Genomic DNA, 14194 nt, shown 5'->3' with positions numbered 1-14194 from the left:
ATGTAATAAAGGTAGAAAACATCATAGGTAGAAGAGTTACCACTACAGTAAATGATAAACAGATTGAATTAGTAGTGAATTTTTCTAAGATAACATTACATGCAATAAGTGTAGGATGTGCACTAAGTTTAATTAATATTTTATTAAGCATTAACAAAATAAAAATTACAAGGTGACATAATTAAACAACTAATAATTGGGAGTAACACATGATGCATAATTTAATAATATATAGACACTGTTCTCATTCTATGAAATATCAAATTATATGTATGGATATATGTATATATATGATAAACAGTTATGGGATATTGAGTAATTATTAATTAATGCTTTATTAATTGTTAACTGGGACACATCATTAAATGGAGACATAATTTAATACCTAAGTATTGGTAGCAATATTATCTATAATTTCATATTATGCAGAAATCTCTTTTTGTGTATATAATATTTATATACAGCAATCTCTCTCTATTTATACCTCGTTCACTCCTGAGGCTCGGTGGTTGAATGCTTTCATAGTAAGCACGAAGCCCTGGGTTTGATTCCTCAGTGCCACAAAACAGAAAACTCAGAAGTTCTGCTGTCTTTCAATCGAGTGCTAGCCTTGAGCACAAACGTTTAGGGACAGTGTATAAGCTCTTACTCAAGCCCCAGGTATGATGCCAAAAAAGGGTAGGATATTCTATAGAAGGACAGAACTTCAAATACTTCATTACAGAGCAAGCTAGGAGTCTGGTGCTGACAGCTGCCACCTAACCTGACTTAGTCACATGTAAACTGCTGCAACCCTGCTCCACGGGTTACCCATGTCATCCTGGCTTATGCCCGTAATCCTAGCTGCTCAGGGGCTTTAAAACCCAGTCCTGGCAGGAAGTCTGAGAGACACCTCAAATGCGGCTCCAAGTGGTGGAGCTTTGAGTTCAAGCCCCATGGCTAACACCCTCTCCCCAGAAAAACACCTCACTAAACCATTAAATGTGAACTTTTATGGTTTGTAAATTTTCCTCAAAGAATGGTGATACTGATGAAAGCACCCTAATTCTAATGACAGCTTGTGGAATGGAGCTATGTGCTGAGTCCTCCATTGGGTGCTCCATTCTGAGTCCTGCACAGGGTGCTATGTGCTGAGTCTTTCACAGGATGCAGTGTACTGAGTCCTGCATTGGGTGTTGGGTGCTGAATCTTTCACAGGATGTTGTGTGCTGAGTGGTGCAAAGAGTGCCATGTGCTATGTCCTTAACCGGGTGCATTCTTACATCTTGTCTATGTAAGAGCTCCACAACTTAGATGTTTATATAGACAAGAATATTGAGGCTCAGATAGGCCCCCATGTCAGGGACAAAATTATGTATTACTGAAGACTCGTGAGTTGTCTGCAGCAGATAATGGTTTGGTTTGTTTTTTCTTGGTCATGAACCTTGAACTCGGGGCTGAGGCACTGACCCTTATCTCTTGGGCTCATGGCTAGCACTCCACCACGTGGAGCCATGGACCCCCTTGCAGCAAAGGCTATGGCCAAGGGGTCAGTAGCTGAAGTCTGTCATCCTGCCTTCTCGGGAAGCTAAGTTCTAAAGATCTGGGTTCCAAACTATCTCAGACACAAAAGGTACTATGAGACTATTATCTCCAATTCACTACTAAGAACCTGAAGGGGAAATTGGGTGCTGGAGCTCATGTTGGTTATCCTACCTACTCAGGAGGATGAGATCTGAGGATCATGGTTCAAAGCTAGCCTAGGCAGGAAAGCCCTTGAGAAACTTAGCACCAATGAACCACAAGAAAACCGGAAGTAGCTGTGTGGCTCAAGTGGTAGAGCACAAGACTTGAGCTGAAGGGGTCAGGGACAGCACCCACACCAAGACTTCAACTCCTTCAATTGACAACAACAACAATAAAAAAGACAGAACTAAACTAACAAAGCTGAAATAGAGGGCTGGGAATGTGCCTTAGTGGTAGAATACTTTGCATATATAAAATCGTGGGCTTCATTTCTCAGGACCATATGACAAGGACAAAGCCTGAAGTGGCTCTGTGGCTCAAGTGGGAGAGGGATATCATTGTACAAGAGAAACTAGGTACAGTCCTCAGGTCCTGAGGTCAAGCTTCAGGACTCATGTATATGTGTGCATGCACACACCCACCCACGCACACACACACCGTGGTGTACACACATACACACCCACACATACACTCACAGACCAGAAGAGATGTTGTTACACAAAATGGGAAAGCACTGGGCTTCTGCACTGAGCTCATGGTCAGCACTCAGGCCCTATGTTCAACCCCCAAACCTGGCCACCCAGGGACCAGCTAGGAGAAGTCAAAGGTTTCAAAACCTGATGAGCTTCACCAGTCCTAGATGACAGGAAGCTTTGTGATATCCAACATGTGCTTGGATTTCCCAAGCTTCCGGAAATATAGGAAAGGCATCATAGACCCAACATTGCTTGCAATGAATCATTTCATTATGTTCAGTGCCTTAGTTGTCTGCCTGAATGACTCTTGAATTATATTGAGCACTGTAACTGAACAACAGAATATAGTCTCACAAAGGCAGGATAAGTCCACAGAACTTGGCCTGCCATGAGAGGTGGCACAAATGAAGGTCTCCTGTTAAAACAGAGCACTGCGGAGAGAGATAGCTAAGGGTACAAAGAGGCCATTTTTTCCTGACCTTCAGAGCCAACTCACACTCATCCTCACTAACTGGCCCAGATGGAGTTGTTTGTTACCCAGCTGTACAGGAGTGAGGACTTTTGTGTGCCTGTCCAGACAATGAGAGAGACTTCCTCCAGCAGGCCTGTGTTGCAGAGAAACCCTCAGGTTACACTGTGAACAGTGAGGGGAGCCCTAGAACATGCACTATCTTGAAAGAAGTCTCTCTGTTATGAACTCATTGTACTGAATACAAATTTCCTAGTTTGGTGCCATTCAGTATAGCTACTCGGGAATTTCACCTATAAGAATACAAAGACATGGAAGTACAGGCTCTTTTTGAGGGGGCAGGTCCTGGGGTGGAAGTATGATACTATTCATGGTCCCTGGGCTCCTTTTGCTTAAGCTTGAGTTACAGCACCACTTCTGGGTATTTCTGTGATCTCTTAGAAATAACTGTGTCATGGACTTTCCTACACTGGCTGGAATCAAACTCAGTTTCTCTACATCTCAGCCTCCTGAGGACCTGGGATTACAGACAGCAGCCACTGGCACCTTATTTCTTCTCTTCTTCATTTTTTAATCTGGACAATCTGACTTCTTAACAGGGTCATTCCCAAGGTTTTAATTTATAAGCAAACTATCCAATGTTATTTATAGCTGCTTTCCTTAGAAGGATTTTCTCTCCTCATCTTCCCCTCTGGTCACAGGTTTGAGGCCAAAAGTGGGAAATGAGTGTCACAGGATTTGGGAGCAAATATCCACAGTACATGCCAGTTCTGTCACTTAGCATTGAGCTGCTGTGAATTTACTGTCTCAGGATATGAGGACTGAAAGCTGGAGTGATCCTCATACAGTCTGCATTGCTCCTTTTACCTATAAAATGATCTAATAATTATGAGTGTTTTTTGTCTCCAACGTTAAGTGTCTAGAACACACTAGTAGCATCTTCATGTGAAGGGTTAAAGTTTTGAGGCAGTGACCACTTGTTGCTTGTTTATAGCAGAGCAACACATGGTGGTAATCCAAACACCTGGTTGGTTGTGTACCTTTATAAACCCTGCAAAACTTTAGCTCGGGGTTCTCCTCCTAGGCTCCGCTGTGTTGGAGTGTAGGATGAGACCCAAGCTGCAGCCCGTTTAAATAAAACCTTAAAACAGCTGTAAAGTCTGACTCTCGATGGTCTTTTTGGTGTGGATCCTGCGACCTGGGTATACTATTTTAGTGAGGGCTTGTCCTGGATCCCCCCAAAGACCCTCGAGATCTCAGTCTCCAAAGGTAATACAGAGCTGTCTTTGTTAATTTGTCTTGTCCTGTCATTTGTCTGTTTTACTTTCGTTTTCCTTTGTGAGGATGGCCAGTCCAATTCGTAAAGGGTTGTTGAGGCAGATGTGCTTGCACCACAACCCTGGAGGAACTGGGAGATATCCAAGATCCTCTTGTGGGGCAGGGGTCCTTGGAACCCCACTGTGTGGGGCGGGGGGGGGGCAGTCCTTGGAACACCGCCGTGTGAATTGTGTGGTGGGGGTCTGTTCAGTGTTGGGCTGGAACTGACAAAGAGGGCCTTCTAACAGTGGCGCAACTCGCCCACTCTGGCTCTGCTATTTCTGCTTTGTGGCCTGGGTGTGGAACCCCACCGTGACTGTAGTCAGTGGACCAATTTGGGAGATCTCTACTTTGTAAGCCCTTTTTTGTAACTGTCAGGCCTGCATGTGTTTTGTTTGTACTGTTTATTGTTTTTTGGACTGTACGTCTGACAGGACTGGAAACCATAGGCACCACTCCATCTAGCCTCCTAGACTTACAAAAAGTAACTGAGACAGAGGGAAAGAAAAGGTACCCCCCAGTTTTTCAGGGAGATAACTTGGAAGAAGAAATGTTTCCTCCCCCATATTCTCCTTTCCAGGTTCCTTTTGCAGAACCTGAGAATGGTCAAGAGGAGGAGGGAGCTATAAAATACTCGGCACCTGCCCTTAAAGTTTATGAGTGGCCAGTCACTCCACGACAAAGTGGGATCAACCCCCCTTCTAATGCAGCTATTTTTCTCATACGCACCATAGGTCGTGTGGATGCAGATGGTCAACAGCAACTCCAATATTGGCCATTTTCTACCAGTGATCTACACAATTGGTACACCCAAAATGCCCTCTTTTCTGAGAAACACCAGGATTTAATTTGTTTGCTTGAAATTATTCTCTTTACTCATCAGCCCACTTGGGATGATTTTAGTCAGTTTTTACAGGTCCTTTTTACCACCGAAGAGAGAGACTATATCCAAGAGGCAGGCCGGAAACATATCCCTGGCCCCACAGGAGCACCTATCACAGATCCTGCCCTGATCACTGCCTATTTTCCTGAGATCCAACCAACAATTGAGACAACAATACAATTGAAAGTAAGGAGTGACTCCTCGTCTATCGCCAGGCTCTGTTGGCATGTCTCAAGGTGGCAGCTTGCCAACCTACTAATATGGCCAAAGTTTATAATGTTAGACAGGGAGGAAGTGAAAGTCTGGCAGCATATCTTGAGTGGCTCATGGAAGCTTTTAGTCAATATACCCGTATGATCTTGAGACCCAGGAGTCGGCTCAGTTGATTATGTTTGCCTATATAAATCAAGCTGCACCAGACATAAAGCGAAAGTTGCAGGCTCTAGACAGACTTAGTGAAAAGTCTATTAGGGATCTAGTAGCTGCAGTGGAAAGGGTTTACAATAAGAGAGAGACAGTAGCAAAGACAGGAATGGAAGGACAAAGAACATGAAATTGAGTGTGAAAAGAGCGACCAGGCCAAAGAAAAGAGGCTAGACTGGTTGGACTTGCCAATATCGCATGCTGAGCATACCTGGTTCACAGATGGCAGCAGTTTCATTTGAGAGGGAAAAAGTACGCCGGTGCAGCAATCACCACGGACACTGAGATAGTGTGGGCAGAAGCACTCTCCCAGGGAACGTCTGCACAAAGAGAAGAACTAGTGACACTAACAAAAGCCCTACAGATGGGATAAGGGAAGAGACTAAACATTTACAAGGACAGTCGGTATGCTTTTGCCACTGTGCATGTCCATGGAGCCATTTACCAAGAGAGGGGGCTGTTGACAGCTGAGGCAAAGGTTATTATAAACGAAAAAGACATTTTAAGCCTCATCCGGTCCTTATGGGAACCATCAAATATTGCCATTATGCACTTTCCTGGCCATCAAAAGGTAATTGATTCAATAACCAAAGGAAATAACTTGGCCGATCAGGCAGCTAAGGAGGTAGACCTCCAGCCCAGGGCCACAAGGTTTGCCTCCTGAGCCTCAGTACTCCCAAGAAGACTTGGAGTGGATAAAGAAAATTTCCATGGCCTATAAACCCCCAAACAGAGAAAGAGATAAAGACTGGTGGAAAACTGGTGAGGGAAAGCTTATCTTGCCACAAAGATTGGGCAAGAGGTTTCTTATGAGAATCCATCGGGTCTCTCACATGGGAACCCAAAGAATGGAGAACTTGCTCCTAGTCTCAGAAGTAAAAATCAGGCAAGGAAATCAACTCATTGAGGACATTGTTAAAAAATTTTAAAGCCTGTCAGCTCAACAATGCCCCTAATCAACTGGTTACAAAAGGAGCTCATTTCCATGGAGATAGGCCAGGTGTGTATTGGGAAGTAGACTTCACAGAAATTAAAACTGGAAAATTTGGATATAAATATTTGCTAGTTTTTGTAGACACCTATTCAGGATGGATAAAAGCCTACCCAACAAAGCATGAGATTGTGAACGTCATATCTAAGAAGATCCTGGAAGAAATCCTACCCAGGGATGGCTTCCCAACCACAACTGGGTAGGACAATGGACCAGCCTTCGACTCAAAAGTAAGTCAGGGAATAGCCGCGGCACTGGAGATGGATTGGAAATTGCACTAGACCCCAGAGTTCAGGGCAGGTAGAAAGAATGAATCGGACTCTAAAAGAGACCTTAACTGAATTGGCCTTGGAGACTGGCCCAGACTGGGTATCACTGTTACCTTTTGCCCTGTTTAGAGTAAGAAATTCACCCTATCAGCTTGGCTTTACTCCTTTTGAAATAATGTATGGACACCCTCCACCCATTATCCCTACCCTTCAGACTGAATTGCTTGCTGATTTGGATGATATTGAATTTCTCTGTAAGCTTGACTACAGATGGTGCATAAGAGGATGTGGACCCAGCTTAGAGCATGATATGATTCTACTTCTATTCCTACCCCCCGCCATTTGTTTAAACCAGGGGTCTGGGTGTTTGTTGGAAGACACAACCTGATATTTCTGGAACCACGGTGGAAGCGAACTTACATGGTGCTACTGGCTACACCTACTGCCCTTAAGGTGGATGGCATTGCTGCTTGGATCCACTGCTCCCACCCCAGACCAGCTGAACCCTTTGCCCTGGACAACCGTGGGGAAATATGGGAAGTCTCCAAGCATCCTACCCAACCACTCTGCATAAAACTCAAGAAAAAATGAGCTGATTATTATTGGTATTGTTGTTTAATAGTATGGCTAAGGTCAGTTAGGGACCATACCCATTCAAGATCAAGAGCTGTTGTAGTTTAGTTTGAGGCTGGAGCCACAAGACCATAAGTCAAGGGGGGGAATGAAGGGTTAAAGTTTTGAGGCAGTGACCACTTGTTGCTTGTTTCTAGCAGAGCAACACGTGGTGGTAATCTAAACACCTGGTTGGTTGTGTGCCTTTATAAACTCTGCAAATCTTTACCTTTGGGCTCTTCTCCTAGGTGCTGCTGTGTTGGAGTGTAGGATGAGACCCGAGCTGCAGACCGTTTAAATAAAACCTTAAAACAGCTGTAAAGTCTGACACTCGGTGGTCTTTTTGGTGGGGATCCTGCGACTGGGGTATAACAATGTTTCCATTTTTCTCTAGTACTCCTCGAGATTTAGACTAAGGGTTTGTGTGGAGTGGCTCCTCAGTGAATTCCTGAGGAAACCATTTGAAGCCTTCTCAGGAGAACGCCATTCAAGCCAGCAGAGCAGGAGAGTCTCTGAGACTATTTTCTCCAATAAACCACCAGAGAACCAGAAGTGAAGCAATGGCCCAGAGGGTAGAGCTCCAGCTTTAAGAGAGAAAACTGAGTAGGAGATACAATCCATACCAGGCAGGAAAGCCTGGGAATTGCTTAGGTCCAATTAACTACCAGCTGGCGAGAAGTGGAGCTGTGGTGGTGGTAGAGACACAGCCTTGAGCAAAACAGCTCAGGAACACATCGGGCCCTGAGTTTAAATCCTGGGATGGCCACAAAAACATTCAAAAAGAGAAGGCCAAGTTTATGTATCAGTGCCCTACCTACATATGTGTGTATATATATTACCTCCCATAGTGCAAACTCTGCTTTTATTTACTGGTTTATTTTTCAGATATGCTAGTTGTACATACTGCATCATTCTCTTCATTTCAGGCCCATTGCTTTTCTCTTCCAGGGTTCTAGGCCTGTGTCTTTATATGATGCACACTGAAGCTCTCAGCAGCCTTTATTTACATTTTATTATGAGGGCAATCCAGGAAAAATCACAAATCTGGCAAGGGAAGAGATCAGGTTTCTTAGAAGTAACTGGTATTCAGAAAATTAAACTTGAGAACATAAAATGGTAGCATACTTATGTAAAAACTACCATTAAGAAAAAAATGAAGGAGCTGGGAATATGGATTAATGAGAGAGTGCTTGCCTAGCATGCAAGAAGCCCTGGGTTTAATTCCTCAGGCACCTGTACACAGACAAAGCCAGAATATATGCTGTGGCTCAAGTACCAGAGTGCTAGAGACAATTCCCAGGCCTTGAATTCATCCCAATAACTGGCAAAGAGATAACTACCTAGGAAGGATGGTAGGTAGATAGATAAAAAGAAATAGAGAGAAAGAGAGAGAGAGAGAGATGAGAGAGAGAGAGAGAGAGAGAGAGAGAGAGAGAGAGAGAGAGAGAGAGAGAGAAAGAAAGAAAGAAAGAAAGAAAGAAAGAAAGAAAGAAAGAAAGAAAGAAAGAAAGAAAGAAAGAAAGAAAGAAAGAAAGGAAGGAAGGAAGGAAGGAAGGAAGGAAGGAAGGAAGGAAGGAAGGAAGGAAGGAAGGAAAGAAAGTTGATAGATGAATCTGTTTTTGACGTCAGAAGGAAAGAAGGGAACATTCCCAGTCATAAGGCTTTCTGCAGTGTGCCAGGACACCAGTATCGCCTTCACACAAATGCATAGTAGGATGACTGTCTCTGTCTGACTTCTCAGGCATCCAAGAGCCCCAGAGTCAAGAGGGCAGAGACAGGTTCTAACTCAGGTGCTTGGAGACAGAAGATAAATGGCCCTGCCCCTCCTTGGACTGGGGATTTGCATTAATGATGTAGAGAATGAAGTAAGGAGAATGGACTGGGAGAGATAGAAGGGCCTTCAAACTTGACAAATTGAGACTCAAAAACCTACTACCTAAGACCAGAGAGCAGGGTTTTCTACTCTGTTCCTCCCCTCTCCAGCAATAGACTGGCTCTCTATTGGTAATCTAAAGATAGCCTGAGGCTCCCTTCACATGAGGAAGGAAGGTTAATTAGTCATTGTTTGAAGAGAGTGAGAAAAGCCTGATCCTGCTGTAACTCTAACAAATGTTTCAGGTTGCCCCCATTGCTGGCTGTGCCTGGAATGAATGAAGTGGTTTTGCAGCTCACTTCCGTGATGAATGTGTATATTCTGCCTCCTAATCCTGGAGGCCTAGTTCTCTGCACCTAGCCTGGCTTTTGAAACTGTTTTCTGTCCTTCAAATACAGTGTTACACTGGAGTTCTTCCTGCTATCAGAGTTAGGGCTTGGATCCTGAGAATTTCATTTGAACCCTGATTGGGTCAATAATATTTCTTTCCTTCTTCTGTAGCTCAAGAACTCCAAGAACATTTAGAGTGCAAGTAACTTCTCATCACCAAGTGAAACAGGAATTTCTTAAGCATCTGACCTTTCAGAACAGGAAATTAGAATGTCCTAGACTTCCCTGCCTTGGCTGGTTCCACCCTATGAGAGACCTCAGCCTCCTGAGCAAGCTTGATGGGCGTGAGGTATTGGTTCTCTGCTAGGGTCAGAACTGTAATGACATTGACAATACAAGTCAACTGCTTATCACAAAGTGCTTGGGGAGCATATTAAGACTTTCAACAATGTGCCTTTCAGAACCCTGTAGGACATAAGTTTATAATGCTAGAGTCTGAGAGGCTGGGCTTATGGATGTTCTACACTTGAACCTTGAGGTCTGACTCCAATTCTGGTGTACATCAGCATTCATTTTCCTAAAAATATTTTCATAAGTAGCAAATAGGAAAATTATTTTGATTATCCCTCAATCTTTTTCCAGTTGTGTGTCTCAAACTGAAGCCTGGGTGCTGTCTCTGAGCGCTTCAGCTCAAGGCAAACACTCTACCACTTGAGCCACAGTGCCACATGGGGTTTTTTGATGGTTCATTGGAGGTAAGAATCTAACAGGCTTTCCTTCCCTAGGCTGTCTTCAAACTGTGATCTTCAGATCTCAGCCTCCTGAGAAAGTAGGTTTCCAGAGCCACTGGAATATGGAGTATTGTTTTTGCCAGACCTGGAGCTTGAAATTAGGGCCTGGATACTGTCTTTGAGCTTCGTTTTCTCAAGGCTAGCACTCTATCACTTGAGCCACACCACAGCTTCTGGCTTTTTCTGAGTATGTAGCACTGAGGATTCAAACCCTGGCATTCATGCATGCTGAGCAAGATCTCTACCACTAAGCCACATTTCCAGACCCAACCTTACGATTTTATCCCTCAACTTGCCTATCCACAAGAAAAGGCTTCTGAGTATAAATCATCTAAACAAATCCGTATAGGAAGTTGTCCAAAGATAAATAAGACAAAACTCATACTGGGGACAGACTCTAACCATGTGATGACTTGACAAATGCCTCCATTTAATTATTATATTTCAAAACTTAATAAAGTATTAATGAAAATTAGTCAATGTACTGAATTATTGTGTATAATTTTATAATATATACACAACATAATAAATATTATGTGTATAATAATACTAAATACAATAAACAATAAAATGAGTAAAATGAAAATTAAATACAAAATTAATAATAATAATCATAATATGAAATATACATACATATTTACCTATATATCTTATATTACACATGTACACAAATATTTTTTCTATTGCAGGGTCTTAATTCAGGCCCTGGGAACTCTAGCTTGAAAATTTTTTCCTCAAGGACAGAGATCTTAGACTTCACCCAAGGTGCAAAAGAGTTACATGGACAGTGAGCTCAAATCCCAGCAATGGCAGAAATACTGGCCCCAGTTCCCAGACAGTGACTTAATATTTGTAACAGAAACAGTTATGTTTATTCAGTTACATAATGAACACTGAAAAAAAATCAGTATAGAATTTTGTACAGCTGTTCAGACATACATCCCTTAACCCCAAAGTGCTTTTTGAGCACTACATAATTTTTTGTACGTTTTTTATTTTAAAAATGTTGTACAGATGGGTCACAGTTACATGAGCAAAGTAATGAGTGCATTTCCTATTGAGTATTGTTGCCTCCTCGTTTGTTTTTCCCCTACCATCCCTTCCCTCCCATCTTCACAACTAACTTCCCTGGTGAGGTCAGTGACTTATTTATTTTAGGCTTGGCATGGGGACTGAACTCAAATATTGGCAACTCTGCGCATTCTGTCACATTACTACGGATTCATCAAAACTCTGAGTTCAAATCCCAGGCTATTAAAGAAAACTGGCAGAAATTCTAAACCAAGGAGCTTTATTATTTCAATTTAGTTAGTTAATTAATTAATTAATTAATTAATTGATTGATTAATTAATTTTGCCAACCATGGGGCTTGAACTCAGGTCATGGTAACTCTGACTCAGCTTCACTGTCCCTAGGCTGGGGTGCAGCCTCGACACCCAAAGCTGATCCTGAGACCCTAGGCCCAGGGGGCTTGCAGAAGGAAAAAAAGAAGAACAGCACAAAAAGTGGGGAGCTGTAGAGAGCTCAGGGTTTTATAATTTTTTTCTTTACATGGTGATCATCCTGGGTCGGAATGACATGGTTTCAAAGTGGACCTGGCCTGCCATTGCTGATGGCTGGCAGGCTATCAGGGAAGCCATAAGCCAACATGTCAACATAGGCCCTCGGTTCAAATCCTAATCCTTACATTTACCAATGGCAGGAGATCACAAGAGACTCGTTCCTATGCATAAGATTACAGATTGAAAGAGTAGTTCATGCATTTGTCTAGTCTAAGATTGGATGAAATAATCCTAGGATGCTGATTGACCTTAATTAATAGTTTATTAAGCATGAAAAGAATAATATTGTTTCAATGGAGATATAATAAATACCTAAGAGTTGGTAAGAACGTAGTAGATGTCATTCAGTCATAGATAGACAGCTCTGGAACTCTTTAACAATATATATTTATTTGTATACCACCTCTGCCTAGCCATGTATTGCTGTTTTGGCTAAACTTGGGGCTTGATCTCAGTGCTTGGGAACAACCTGACAGCTTCATTGGCTAGAGGCTTCTGTGCTCACCCTCACCCAATCATGAATTGGGCCTGCTAGTCCCTGAGTTCAGATCCAAGCACTGCCAAAAATTTAATCTTTGAGTAAGAAGCCGAGTGTGACACATGTTTTCCTTTTCTGGGAGAGTCCAGGGTGTCAGGCATGATAGAGAACACATCTACAAATCCAGATGGTATGTGATATGATGTAAAAATTGTAATAAGTGGATAAATGGTATAGGTGTCATCAAAGACAATAAGATAAATTGTAAATAAATGGATAAAAAAGAAATAAAATGAATAACAACACTAAACGTGATATGGACTGAACATCTGTATGGAAGTATAAATCCTACCACACCAAACACAGTATCTACTGAACATCTGTATGGAAGTATAAATTCTATCTCTAAAATTTATATAAGGAGTATGTTTTCCATGCCTGAGGCTTGAATTCAGCCCACCCCCATGAGAAAGCAATGGCAGGAAATCCTGAGAAACTGGTTTCTGGACCAGAAAAAGTCATGGAATGTGATCGATCTCATCGAATGAGTATTTCATGCATGATGTGACTAGGAAATGATAGGCAAGACTCATGGGGTATCACTTATTTGTAAAGCAGTGTTGATTAAGCGTGACAATAATCATCACAGTCATGAAATGAAGACATCTGGAAAGATCCAAGAATCAGTATACACATGGTAGATTGGATTCCATCACAGGTTATGGTCTCTCCTAATCTATACAAATGTGTACTCATTTGCATACTACCTTCAACTTATGAATGGATGACTACTGTGTACCCTCCTCCCCCCCACCTGGGGGTCCATCTCAGGTCCTGGGAACGGCCTTACTCCTTAGTAGCTCACAGGCTGGTGTGCTCACATGGACCCATTCGTCAGTTGGGTCTGCTAGGGCTTGAGTTCAAATCCCAGCACTGCCATAAGATTCACCTTGATTTGAGAAGCCAATCGATCCACCTTTTTCCTGTCCTGTGAAAATCCTGGGTCTCAGCAAGGATGGAAATTCTATATAGACAACTCTATAGGCATTCGAATAGGTTGTTATCCATGTCAGCATAGTTATATCTATCACCATACTCAATAAAATACACAATACATCCATGAATAAGACACAAAAGAAAAAGAATAACTACACTGAATGCAAGATGCATACCAAACTTGTAGGTAAAGAGAGATCCTATGTTTAAAAAAGGCGGGCTTGTTATTTTGTCCAGTACTGGGGCTTCAAATCAGGCCCTTGATGAGGCCTGACATTCTAGTCTTCAAGGATGGTGAGATTTCCCTTGCCCCAAAGTGCAACAGAGCTACCCAGACCTCAATTCAAATCCCAGCACTGACAAAAGTTTCATTCTGTTGTCAGAAGCCAGTCGTTGAACATGTTTTCCTCTCCTGTGAAAGAACCGGGCTTTCACTAGGATGTCGAATGCATAGGAAACCATATAACTATGGGAACAGATTGTCATCCATGTCAGCACAGTATACCTGTCACCATACTCAGTAAAATACACAATAACTCCATGAATTAGACACAAATTAAAGAGAAGTGCACTGAATGCAAGATGCTGTCCACACATATATGTAAATATAGATCCTATATTTGAATTACGAATTTATGACTATCTGGACCTCCCTGGGACTCGATGTCAGTTCCTAGGAATGGCCTATCTCCTTCGTTGCTCAGAGGCTGGTGTCCTCACCTTGACCATTTCCCCAATTGGGGCTGATAGAGTGTGAGTTCAAATCCCAACACTGCCAAAAGATGAATCCTGATGTGAGAAGCCCATTGATTCACCTGTTTTCCTGTCCTGTGAAAGTCCTGGGTCTCACCTTGGATGGAGAATGCATAGGAAACCCTATAGCCAGGGCAGTAGGTTGTCTTCCATGTAAGTTCTGTTATATCTGTTACATTATTCAGTAAAATACACAATACTTACATAAGACAGAAAATAAGGAGAAAAGTACTCCAAAGGCAAGA

Source organism: Dipodomys merriami, unplaced genomic scaffold (genome assembly GCF_024711535.1).
Source record: "Dipodomys merriami isolate MVZ:Mamm:240054 unplaced genomic scaffold, mDipMer1.0.p SCAF_87, whole genome shotgun sequence".
Taxonomy (NCBI): domain Eukaryota; kingdom Metazoa; phylum Chordata; class Mammalia; order Rodentia; family Heteromyidae; genus Dipodomys; species Dipodomys merriami.
The sequence above is the reverse complement of the archived record's forward strand: the minus strand, read 5'-3'. Positions refer to the sequence as shown.